Source organism: Propithecus coquereli, unplaced genomic scaffold (genome assembly GCF_000956105.1).
Source record: "Propithecus coquereli isolate 6110/MARCELLA unplaced genomic scaffold, Pcoq_1.0 Scaffold716, whole genome shotgun sequence".
Classification (NCBI taxonomy): Eukaryota; Metazoa; Chordata; class Mammalia; order Primates; family Indriidae; genus Propithecus; species Propithecus coquereli.
This window is the reverse complement of record NW_012153241.1, coordinates 281854-294649: the sequence shown is the minus strand read 5'-3', so window position 1 is coordinate 294649 and position 12796 is coordinate 281854. Positions and strand designations below refer to the sequence as shown.

The window sequence follows — 12796 nt, the reverse complement described above, 5'->3', positions numbered from 1 at the left end:
TCAAAGTAAAGATTGAAAAAGTGGATTTGGAAGAGCAGTCCGAACTGAGCCAAAGCCACGTGGGCTAGCAGCCGAGTGAAACAAAAGGAGATGTTCGGAATGTTTTCTAAGCTGTACGTTATTTAATTCCTTTGAAATCTGGACTTGTATTTGGAATTCCTAAATCCTGTTGTCCTTTGTTTTCCACTGAGCGTGTTCCGTCTCTCCATATAATCTCCTCTGTGTGGTGATAACATAGAACCACGTTAATTCTTTTCATTTTGCATCGTGTCTTCTATCTTCCAAAGCCTTTGTCCGTCCATCCTGTTGCTGAAGCGATGCAGACAGTTTGGTGGGACAGAGCCTTGTCTTTGTGTCACGCGAGGCCCGAGGCATTCAGGAGACTCAGGCAGGGCTGAGAGCCACCATGGCGGGGCCGAGACTCAGACTTGGGGTCCTGGCTCCTGGCTCCTGGCTGACACTCCGCAGTCTCCTCAGTCTGCCCTCAGTGTGGGTCGTCACCGTGTGCTTTGGAACTGAGATGCTCGAGACGTATAAAAAAGGGGTCCCTGCCCATCACAGCTCGCATCTGTGTATAAAGTAAAATGAAACCGGCGTGTGTAAGTTAGTACAAGTACCGTCACCTGTGTTCCTGGAGGTGACAGGTGGAGTGAGCAGGACACTGGGTGGGGCTCTGGGAGGCGACAGAGTTGCACCGTGAGGGAAGAGTCGAGGGGACCCTGCGAGGCCGACGCTGTGCGGGGTCTGGAAGCCCAGGAGGAGAGCGGGCGGAGGGTGGTGTCCAGGAGAAAGCCTGGCCACGGGGGCCGAGGGCGGCGCCTCCTGGAGTGTGAGCGAGACCCTGAGCAGCGCTGCTGCGGGTTGCGGCCGTGTCCACGCCCAGATGGACATGCGCATGTGTGCACCTTCCTTCCTCTGTCACAGCTTGCTCCTGTGGGATGTGCGTGAAGGCCGCACATCGTACAACAAGTGCAGGCTGGTCTGCTGCGTCCACGAGCGAGCGAGGCAGTGCCTTCCCGGCGAGTCGGGTTAACCGGGATCCTCAGACCACGCAGGTACGTGAAAGGCCACACCCATGACATTAAAATCACACCCCGAGAGTATCGTTATCTCCCTCCTAGAGCCTTCCCATGGTTCTTGTCTCAGTTCAAACTCTGGGTTGAGTTTTTGGACAGGTAAGAGGCGGGTAGCCTGGTTGGAGAAATGTGGGTACTTGGGAAGACTGAGTCACGAGGCTCAACAATGCTGCAGGTGAGCAGAGGGTCCAGCCTGCTGGGGGGATGTCCCCAGGCAGCAGCCCCACCGCAGCCTCCCTGGAGGAGGGTGCCGAGTGTGAGACTCCAGGCAGGAGTCTGCTCAGAGTCAGGCCGGGTGGTGGATCCCAGGCCGCCCTGTGGAAGGCGACCTGACCACAGGTCTGCAGGGTGTCAGGCAGGCGGACAGGGGCTGGCTTCAGGCCCCCTGCAAAGTAGGACTCGGTCCCCAAGGCGAAGGGCAGACAGGGCAGAAGTCGGAGGAAGCCGCAGCCACACAGCTCTGTGGCAGCTCTGCCTGTGGCTCGGTGACTCCTAGGTCCCTGGGTGAGCCCAGATCAGAGCCCGACACGCTCACCTGCAGAGGCAAGTCTGACCTGCCCGGACGGCAGGGACCGAGCCAGACCTGCACAGTCCACACCTGCGCCGCCCTCTGCCTGGTCAGGATCCAGAAACCTGTGTATACCCGGCCTCCAAGATATTTCCCCTATAGATCCGTCACAAGTTGTAGTGCTCCCCAGGGATGTTGGAAGCTAGAAGGGACCCACAGATCTCATTTCCCCCAGTCTCCACTCTACTGTGTTACTGAGTCTTGCCAAGGTCTCCCTGTATCTTGGAGCACAGCTGTCCCAGTGTGGGGAGGGCCTCACAGCCGATCCGAATGCAGGTTGAACTTGCTCAGACCGGAAGCAGGACTCAGTTGCCCCGACACAGCTTCAAGTTCCTGACCGCATCCAGAAGGCCCACGCCAGTGGCCAGAGATGAGAACTTGGAGGCATCTGTTGTGCCCAGGCAGCTGGGTCCCTCCCCTCCTGCTGCTTCCTATAAATGGTCTGTTCAAGCATTTCCCTGAGAACTCAAAGTTCTCAGGTCTGTTCCATCGCCAGCTGCCACGCTGTCTCCTCTCTCTCTGCCCCCGCCCATCACCACCGCATGCGTGTCACCTCGGTGTGCCGTGTGCCCTGAGGGCCTGTAAGTGCTAAAATCTCATCAGTTGTTAGGTTGTAGTCGTGTCATGGGAGCCACTCCCATTGCAACCCTGGAGTAGCCCCAAGAGGTCCCGTGCAGGTGGATCCTCCCTGGGGCTCTTCTCTCCCGGCCTGGGATGGCTGCTGAGGACAGTGGCCACCAGCTGACCCGATAAGGAGCTTCATTCAAAACACCCCGTAGTGACTTGCGGTGACTTTTCCTGCCTCGTATAGAAACTCCCACCCCTTCCTGTTTCTCCTTGCTAGTGTTAGCTGTATTTCTTTCTGTCTCCCTCTCGCTAGCTGAGGAAAGCAGCTGTGCACCGACTGGACAGCAGCAGTGATGAAGACGGCTACGTGCCTATGCGCCCAGGTGTTGCTGGCGTGTTGGCCTCGGAGTGGGACGATGCTGACATCCACATCCCCACCAGCCCAGGGCTCCAGTACTCTGACCTGCATGGCTGCCTGCCCACTGCCCTTGATGGGTACCGCAGCCTCAAGCTTGGCAGGAAAAGTAAGCCTCCTCTTGCCCCATCACCTCTCTGGACATCATCCAGGGACTGTTTGCATCTGCCCAGGGGTCAGGCGAATTGTGGACATGGGCTTTGTGACTTTGGGCAAATGATGCGAATTCTCTCAACCCCAGTTATTCCATCTGTGAAGTGGAGGCTGTAACTCCTGCCTCCCAGGTGTGTTTAGGAGGAGAGTGGCCAGGAGTGGGGCTCTGGCATGGGTCAGGTGTCCAGTGAGGCTGGGTCTGTGCCCTGCACGTGGACCAGCAAGAGGAGCTACGGTTCAGGTCCCTGTCTGCCGCCACCTGGCCCTGTGGGCCTCGCACCAGCATGGCTCAGGGACGAGTGGGGAGCCAGGTAGAGTTGGCCCCTTGGGTCTGGCCCACAGGGGCTTTGATCTCAGCGCACAGCGTGAGGCCTCCACACCTCCTGGCATCCAGTTGCCTCCGCCACGGGCTGCACAGCTTTCCAGGAGTGGCAGGGAGCAGTCACGGTGGCCTTCTCCACTTGGCTTGTAAACCTGGGCAGAAAATGTCAAACCATATGTCTCCGTTTTAGATTATGAAAGTACGGTATGATTGCCACGGGTAGAGTGGGATCTGACCTGTGACCCTAAGGCCTGTGACCATGGGCAAAGATGATGTAACCCTTCTGGGCCTCAGTCTCCGTGTACACCTGGCCTGTGGTGGGGGGGCCTCTGCAGACACCTTGTGTGTCGCGTGTAAGCGGTGTCATCACTGGCTTCTTTATTCAGCAAAGCCGACACCTCTCCCCCTGACAAACGTCGCTGCCATCGATGAATGGTCCTTGACGTCGCCTGGCACCAGCTCTGTGCTCGGGCCCAGGTGAGTGTCCGTGTGGACGCGGGAGCCTGGGTCGGCCGTCGGAGGAGATGAGCACACAGTTGCTGGCCCGTAGATAGGGACAGCTGGATTCCGCCACCAATACTGACGTCAGCTGACTGTGTCCCTGGGTCTGGTGGGGCTTGGTGTCCTTATCTGGGGAGGGCGGTGATTATTCCCACCCCTGATGAGATCTGAACCTGAGGAGAGAGCGTGCAGTCTGGGAGCGTGCGGGCCGGGCCAGCTGGGGGCCGGGGCTCGACAGCACCCTGAGGTCTGCTCTGTGTGCCTCTCGTCTTCTTCCCACGACAGCCACAGCTCCCAGGGCCACTGTCCCGTCTCCACTGAGACCGGCACCAGCCCAGACTCAGGAGACGCTTCAGGCATCCCCGGGGTTGTGGTGAGTCCTACACCGGAAGGCCCACGTCAGTGGCCTGAGATGAGAACTGGGAGGCATCTGTTGTGCCGAGGCAGCTGGGTCCCTGCGCTCCCGCTGCTTCCTGTAAATGGTCTGTTCAAGCATTTCCCTGAGAACTCAAAGTTCTCAGGTCTGTTCCATCGCCAGCTGCCACACTGTCTCCTTTCTCTCTGCCGACGCCCGTGAACACTACATGCGTGTCCCCCGGGTGTGCTGTGTGCCCCCAGGGCTTGTATGCACTAAAATCTCGTCAGTTGTCACGTTGTGGTCGTGTCATGGGAGCCACTCCCAGTCCAACCCTGGCGTAGCCCAAAGAGGTCCTGTGCAGGTGGATCCTGGCTGGGGCTCTTCTCTCCCGGCCTCTGATGGGTGCTGAGGACGGTGGCCACTAGCTGACCCGATAAAGAGCTTCATTCGATACTCCCCGTAGTGACTTGTCGTAACTTTTCCTGCCTTGTATAGAAACTCCCACTCCTTCCTGTTTCCCTTGCTAGTGTCAGCTGTGTTTCTTTCTGTCCCACTCTCGCTAGCTGAGGAAAGCAGCTGTGCGCCGACTGGACAGCAGCAGTGATGAAGATGGCTATGTGCCTATGCGCCCAGGTGTCGCTGCCCTGCTGGCGTCGCAGTGGGACGATGCTGACATCCACATCCGCACCAGCCCAGGGCTCCACCACTCTGACCTGCATGGCTCCATGCCCACTGCCCTTGATGGGTACCGCAGCCTCAAGCCTGGCAGGAAAAGTAAGCCTGCTCTTGCCCCATCCCATCTCTGGACATAATCCAGGGACTGTTTGCATCTGCCCAGGGGTCAGGCGGATCTTGGACGTGGGCTTTGTGACTTTGGCCAAATGATGTGAATTCTCTGAGCCCCAGTTTTTTCATCCGTGCAGTTCGGGGAGTAACTCCTGCTTCCCAGATGTGTTTACAAGGCGAGTGGCCAGGAGCGGGGCTCTGGCATGGGTCAGGTGTCCAGTGAGGCTGGGTCTGTGCCCTGCACGTGGACCAGCAAGAGGAGCTACGGTTCAGGTCCCTATCTGCCGCCACCTGGCCCTGTGGGTCTTGGAGCAGCACGGCTCAGGGACGAGTGGGGAGCCAGGTGGAGTCGGACTCTTGGTTCTGGCTACAGGGGCTTTGATATCAGTACATGGCGTGAGGCCTCGACACCTCCTGGCATCCACCTGCCTCCGCCATGAGCTGCGTAGCTGTCCAGGAGTGGCAGGGAGCAGTCACGGTGGCCATCTCCACTTGGCTTGTAAACCTCAGCAGAAAATGTCAAACCATATGTCTCCATTTTAGATTATGAAAGTTCGGTATCATTGCCACGGGTACAGTGGGATCTGACCCGTGACCCTAAGACCTGTCGCCATGGGCAAAGGTGATGTAACCCTGCTGGGCCTCAGTCTCCGTGTACACCTGGCCTGTGGGGGGGCCTCTGCAGACACCTTGTGTGTCGCGTGTAAGTGGTGTCATCACTGGCTTCTTTCTTCAGCAAAGCCGACACCTCTCCCCCTGACAAATGTCGCTGTCATCGATGAATGGTCCTTGACGTCGCCTGGCACCAGCTCTGTGCTCGGGTACAGGTGAGTGTCCGTAGAGATGCGGGAACCTGGGTCGGCCATCGGAGGAGACGAGCACACAGTTGCTGGTCCGTGGGTCAGGACAGCTGGATTCCGCCACCAATACTGACGTCAGCTGACTGTGTCCCTGGGTCTGGTGGGGCTGGGTGTCCTTATGTGTGGAGGGGGGTGATTATTCCCGCCCCTCATGAGATCTCAACCTGAGGAGAGAGCGTGCAGTCTGGGTGCGTGCGGGCTGGGCCAGCTGGGGGCCGGGGCTCGACCACACCCTGAGGCCTGCTCTGTGTGCCTCTCGTCTTCTTCCCATGACAGCCACAGCTCCCAGGGCCACTGCCCTGTCTCCACCGAGACCAGCACCAGCCCAGACTCAGGAGACGTTTCTGGGAGCCCTGCGCCTGTGGTGAGTCCCGGGGTTGCTGACAGACACCCGTGAGAGTCCCCTACGGCCTGTCGCTCACGTCCCCACCTCCCCACTCAGGCACCTCACCTTAGCCAGGTCGTCCCGGTGTCGTTTGTGATCTGATCTCCTGCTGCAAGTCCTTCCTGAGCACGTGTGCATCCAGCAGTCGTTGGGCGAGAGGACGCTGTGGTCCCTGCCCCTAAGGAAGTCTCGGTCTTAGGAGGGAGAGGCAGCGTGCCTCCCTCGTGACTGCCACGGTGGCGAGACCCTTCCCCTGGAGAGGCAGAGCCAGAGTTTCCTGCTCAGCAGTGGGAGAGGCACGTGTCTGTGATCATGGAGGTGGCGGCCGTGGTGGACGTCAACACGGGCAGAGCGTCCCTTCCTCCCTGGGATGCTGACGGACAAGGGCCAGCTGCCCCGCGCTCGGGAGTTGCTGCCCAGATGCTGAGAGAATCAATCCAGCAGCCCACAAAGCAGCTTGGAAAGAAAACCCAGGGCCTTTGTCAGTAGACTCGGACTTCAGGAAAGCCCCAGAAAGGGGGCGGTCTCCTCGAGCAGGGGGCAGGACCCAGGGTATATCATCTGCAGGAGCAGCTCCTGCAGTCTGGAGGGGACACAGCTCTGTGAGGACTCTGGGAGCTGTGGGCGGAGCTAGCTGCTCCGTGTCACTGCCCCGCTCTGGTCCCGATGGTACAAGGTTTGGCACCCAGCGGGTGCAGGAAGTGGGCTTCCTTCCTAGGGGCCGGCAGGTGGACCTGGCACTGAGAAGGGGCGTACGTGAGATCTGGCCCGATTCCCTGGGAGGGAAGCCGAATGGTGCGTGGGGCTAAGGCAGGTTTAGGTCAGAAACCAGACCTGGCAGGTCACCCCCTGCTCAGAACTGCAGATCAGCCTGTGTGTCAAACAGCGGGAGTAGGGACCGTGCCCGCATCGCGGGATCACCGTGAGGATGGGTGAGCAGGAGCAGTCCCAGTGCGTGGTCAGAGTAGGACTCAGTGGACCTGGAGCCCCGCTCCCAGAGGGCTGTTTCTCTGGGTGTGGGTCAGTCTGTTCCCTGAACTCACCAGCAGTTCTCTCCCCCTGGCGGTATCAGAACGCGGCATCTGCATCTCCGGTTCCCCCTGGCACCGAGATCCCAGCACCTCGGAAGAGCCCTGACAGTGTCAGCTACGTGAACCTGGACATCCAGCTGTGCAAGGTGCCTGGGGCAGAGGTGGGGTCAGTCGAGCTCCCAGGCTGGGATGTGGGGCTGGCTTTCCCGACCTGCTTGCTGTGGTCTGGGGCTCAGGGCTCCCGTTCATCTCTCTCGGAGCACAGGCACCCTCAGCCCTCGGCCCAGCCCCTTGTAGAGACCTGATCTCCAGAGGCTCGGGTCCCGCTCCTGGGCCGTCGCTCTTCTCTGGGGATATCTCCCCATCTGGGTGGGTGCTGGAGCCCTGTACATTGGTACGGTGACATTGGGAAGGGACGTTGGGCCTAGCAAAGCTTCACCAGGCGCCACATGTAGCCATCTGGTGTGAACGGCGAGGGGAGGGGATGGGCTCCACCTCACAGGGGATTCAAGGGCTCCCCAGGGCACCCAGATTTCTCCAACTGGATGGGCTGCCAGAGGCAGAGGTGGAAGTCTTGGCTGTGTGCCAGGCTGAGGAAGGGCTGGGCCTCCCAGGAGCTGGGAAGTGAGAAGGGCTGGCTGGGCTGCGGCATCCAGCAGGAGGGCCAGGAGGCTGGAGTTCAGGCGTTAAAGCCCACGCCCAGGAAGAGAAGGCAGGCTCCAGAGGCCAGCCGAGGTACAGGCAGGGCCTTCCCCCAAGACAGCTCAGGATGCCCCCACTGTCTTTGACCTCGTCTTGTTAGCAGCTCACACACACCCCCATCCCCACCCTGTCCCCTCAGCCATCCCCGTCTGCTGCCCGTCCCCACCAGGAGGTGCACTACGTCCAGGTGCATGACAAGAAGGCCCAGGCCCAGCAGAGGATTGCACAGGAGCGGGCGCTCCTGCAGCAGGTCTCGGAGTATTACAGGGGCGCCGAGCTGTGACTCGGGTCCCAGGACCAGGAAGGGGCAGGACGTATCTCCAGAGCCATCTCCCCTGTCCCCTACCCACCTCCTCTGCATTCTCCACTGGCTCAGAGACCTTGGACCCTTCCCATGGGAGGGGAGGTTCTGACTGTGAGGCTTCCTCTGCCCATGGGGCCCACCTGTGACTTACGTTGTGCCGTGCCTCTGCCGACCCTATTAGGAGCCAGTGCCAAAAGACCCCAGCCATGTCCTGTCCCTCAGGTCTGGACTCTGAGATAGACCCACACCTCTGGGTCTTTCTCCCCCGGTCCCAGAGAAGATGAGTCAGCACGCTGACCCAGAGCCCCGGACCAACAGACCAAAGATGTAGGTGTTCCTATCCCTGTTGTTTGTGGCAGGGACAGGCAAGGCCACTAAAAGAGAAAAATCGAGAAAGAAGGTCACTGATGGTCTTGGGAGGCAAAGGAATCAGGTCCCCAGAGAGCAGTCAACGCCTGCAGGGGACCTGGCTTCCGGGCCAGGGCCACAGCAGGGCAGCTGTGTCGGGTGGGAGAGGCAGATGACACCAGACAAGAGGAAGGACATGGATGGTGATGGCAGCCAGGAGCAGCGCTTGGGGACCCAGAGACAAACGTCCCTCCAGCTGTGATCCTGCGAAATGAGAAAGTTAAGTCCTTCAGAAATACAATGGCGGGCCAGGCGCTGGATGAGTATTTTCATTCCAAAAGGGAGAAATAGGCAAGAATAATGGGTGCCTGGTCCTCAGTCACCCCAACATCCAAGAAGGAAAATAACATGGAGACTTAAAGCTGGACAATAACTTTCTTTGATTCTATATGCAGCGTCCTGGGCACACTGGGGTGGGAGCTGGACCCCCACAGCCACAGACAGCTCTGCACCCACGGCTATGCTGAGCTCGGTCCACGCAGCACCTCTCGTAGGTCAGGGTCACGTCCCTGCAGCTCTCCTGGCTGCAGCTGTCCACTGACGGCCCTACAGTTCTGGGATTCCGGAGGCTTCTCCACCGTCATGACTCCACTGGACATTGCTTTAGTGGGGATTCCGTGGTGGCCTCGCTCTTGTGATCTCACTGGGCATTGTCTTAGTAGGGATCTATTTCGTGGCTTCATCGCTAGGATAAGTCTCTGCCCGAGTCCCAAGGATTTCAACAACATCCTTGGAAATCTAGGTGGTGCTGCCATGGCCCCACAGTTCTTAGGTTCTGCGCGCCTGCAGAATGATCACCGCAGGGACACTACCATGGTTTCCATCTTGTATTTCCAAGTGACGGGTGCCCTTGACCGTGAAAGGGTGGCTAAGGGCTGCCACACCGGAATCCCGGGACCAGGGCCCCAAGGTGGTGCAGGGCAACAAACAGAGAGGTCCAACAGATAACTCTCTGTAAACCTTTCTCTCGAAGACCCTGCTTCCCCAAAGATCTCAGAAATGGCTCTGAGGCCATTGCTTCGATGAGTAAAACCTGGCTTTCTGCCATTGGTATTGGGCTCCTTAGCAAACATAGCTCGGCCACATTGTTGGTATTCTCTTCCGAATATACTTTTCTATTCCCTACATGGCAAGGCCGAGAGTTTTCTGAATCGTTCCACTCTTCTTCCCTTTTAATTATAAATTCTGTCTTGACTTCATTCTTTCTTCTTTCATTTTACTGTAGGCTGCCAAAAGAAGCCGGGCAGCACCTTGAACTCTTTGCTGCTTATGTATTTCTTCTTCCAGATACCTGTAAATAGTTGGTGCTCTTAAGTTCTGCCTTCCACAGAGTTCTAGGAAATGAACACAACTTTGTCACGTTCTTTGCAACTATATAACCAGAACGGCCTTCAATCCAGTTTCCGATACCTTCTTCCTAATTTCTGCCTGAGACTTCATCATAGTAGCCTTTACTTTTCGTAGTTCTACCCACATTCTGGTCTTGACCACTCAAAGAATCTCCAGGAAGTCCAGACTTTCTTTACATTTTTTGTCGTCTGAGTTCTCACAGAATAACCCCTAATGCTCCATTGATGGCAGTGTGGGCTTTTGTAGTTTTCTCCTCCAAATTCTTTCAGCCTCTACCCATTCCCCTGTTTTTATGCTGCTTCCAGATTTTCACATATGTGTTGTAGCAGCGGCCCCAGTCTTGGTATCATTTTCCGTTTTAGTTCATTTTTATGCTATTGTAACAGAATCCTAAGGATTGAGTATTGTATAATGAAAAGAAATTTATTTGGCTCAAGGTTCTGGATGCTGGGAAGTTCAAGACTGAGGAGCTGCATCTTGTGAGGGCCTCCTTGCTGCATCCATCGGTCATGGAGGGTAGATGGTCAAAGGACCACATCTGAGAAAAAGTGAGATGGGCTGACCTTGCTTTCCTCACAGATCCGCTCTCACGATGATACCGATCCATTCATGAGGGCGTAGCCAGTCCTGCCTCTCAGCGCTGTTGCGTTCAGGATTAAGTTTCCTATATATTCTTTCTGGGAAACGTCTAAACCATAGTGTGTGTAATAATATTTTGAGTTGTTATTTCTAAATAAGTAATCGTTTTGCATTATCTGTGGTGATTTTCTTCCTGCATTCATCTCTACCTAGATAATGCTACTATTATGAAAAAAATACCATCACCACTGCCAACAAGAAAACTGTGTTTCGTGAAGGAGCGAGGTGGAGAGAAAATGGAAATAGTAGCATATATATACAAAAGTGGGGAGAGTGTAAAATAAAGCAAACAGTTGTAGTTTGTATATATTTTCTTTGTGAAAACTATTTGTGTCCTATTCAATTGTATTGTACTTCATGCAAAATGTAAAAATTAACAGTGCAACAGATGAAAGCACTTGTAGAATATGACGTTATTCTTAGGATGCGTGGACATTTTCTGAGGAGAAAAGTGACATTGGTGTTACGTACAAAAGCTTCACAGAGAGGAAAGCACTATGTATCAATGGTCTCAAAGAGGTTGGGCAGAGAAACCTCGGAGAGAGGTCATTCTCATCCCCGTTGTCCAGTGTGATTTTTATTTCTATCACTAAAACACACAACGAGCATTTTCTATTTCTTTATATCGTTTGATGGTGTGAAATTTTGAGACGACAATTTATTCATGCAGCTTTTCATTTAATACTCAGATTCACTACTTTGATCGCAAATGATAAAGTAATCTTACCAAATGCAGCTCAGGATTGAGCCTCCTGATTGAGTTGGTTAAACACGTTCCTTTCCTTCTGGTTATGCTTCTTGTCTGAGTATTTGTTAAGGAGAATGATCTTCCTGAATGGAAGATCATTGTCGACCTGTAATCAAATGTGAAACAGATAAGCTCCTTGCTGGAGCCCATATCCTACTTGGGAAAATAGAACCTAAATTGTGTTTTGTAAATACATGATCTCAGGGCTTTGGTGTCCAGTAATTGGGCATGGGTTAAGAAGCAAATGAGAGCAAAGAGTAATAAGAATTTTGTTGCAAATGAGTTTCCTTCAATTTTTGGAAGTGCTTTTTGTGTGAATTGCACATTCCAAATGTGGGCATCATCGTCCTTTATGGAGAGTGGGCTTTGTTGACAGAAGAATCTCAGGAAAGAGCGAGCGTCGGCCAACGACCCAGGAGCGAAAGCCCTTGTTTTCATCGATTGGGTGATGACAATCTTAAAATCCTCACTAAGAGTTATAAATGCAGCTGAAGAGTATGAAAATAAAAGATGAGACTTTAATTTTCATAGTCAGAATGGCAGACTGCGTGGGTGAGGTGAGAGCGGCTGGCGGCCATGCACATGAATGAAGAGAGCCTAGGATGGAATTTTAGATAGTTAATGGCCAGGTTAGAAGAAGAAGACCTGCAAAGAAGATCCAGGGGGAGTGTCAAGAAAGGGAGGAAAGCCAGAGGAAAAGATGCTAGAACCACAGGAGAATGGCATGATTGACCTACCAGATTATGAACATACAGAAGATGAAACTTTTCCTCCTTTCCCACCTCCAGCTTCTCCGGAGAGACAAGATGGTGAAGGAGCTGAACCTGATGAAGGGAGTGGAGTACCTGTTCCTGTACCTCCAAAGAGAACGGTTAAAAGGAATATACCCAAGCTGAATGCTCAGAGAATAATTTCAGAGAGAGGGCTTCCAGCCTTCAGGAATTTGTTTGATAAAGCAAAATTCAAAGGTAAAGGTCATGAGCATTTTCTATGTGCCAGGCTGAAGACTTGAAGACGTTAATCAGACACATGGAGCACTGGGCACATAGGCTGTTCCCTAAACTGCAATTTGAGGATTTTTATTGACAGAATTGAATACCTGGGAAATAAAAAGGAAGTTCAGACCTGTTTAAAACGAATTCGACTTGATCTCCCTATTTTACACGGAGATTTTGTTAGCAATGATGATGACATAGGGGAAAATAACGGCCATAATATAACTGCTACCGAATTAGATCCCTTTTTGACAAACTCATCTGAAAATGAGAAGTTCGCTTCTGAGTCAAGTAGAAACCTAACAGAAGAGCAACCACAAAGAATTGAGGGAAATAAACAACTGGCCTTGGAAAGAAGGCAGGCAAAGCTACTGAGTAATAGTCAGTCCCTAGGAAATGACATGTTAATGAACACACCCAGGGCACAGATAGTTGAAGAGGTTCGTACTGGTGAGGATCAAAAGGAGGCGTCAAATGGACTAAACAAAGATATTCTGGACAATCCACATAATGATGCTGCTGCTAATACTTTAAATGAAGAGGAGGAATTAAAATTAGAGGAAACTCAACTGGACCAATCCTTTTAAAATGTGCAGTAAGGCCGGGTGCGGTGGCTCACGCCTGTAAT

The 12796-nt window shown here is 54.3% G+C and overlaps 1 pseudogene; it reads left to right on the top strand.

Moving 5' to 3' along the window:
• The first annotated feature begins 11709 nt into the window (after positions 1–11709).
• LOC105824149 lies at positions 11710–12757 on the top strand (annotated as a pseudogene).
• The last annotated feature ends 39 nt before the right edge of the window (positions 12758–12796 follow it).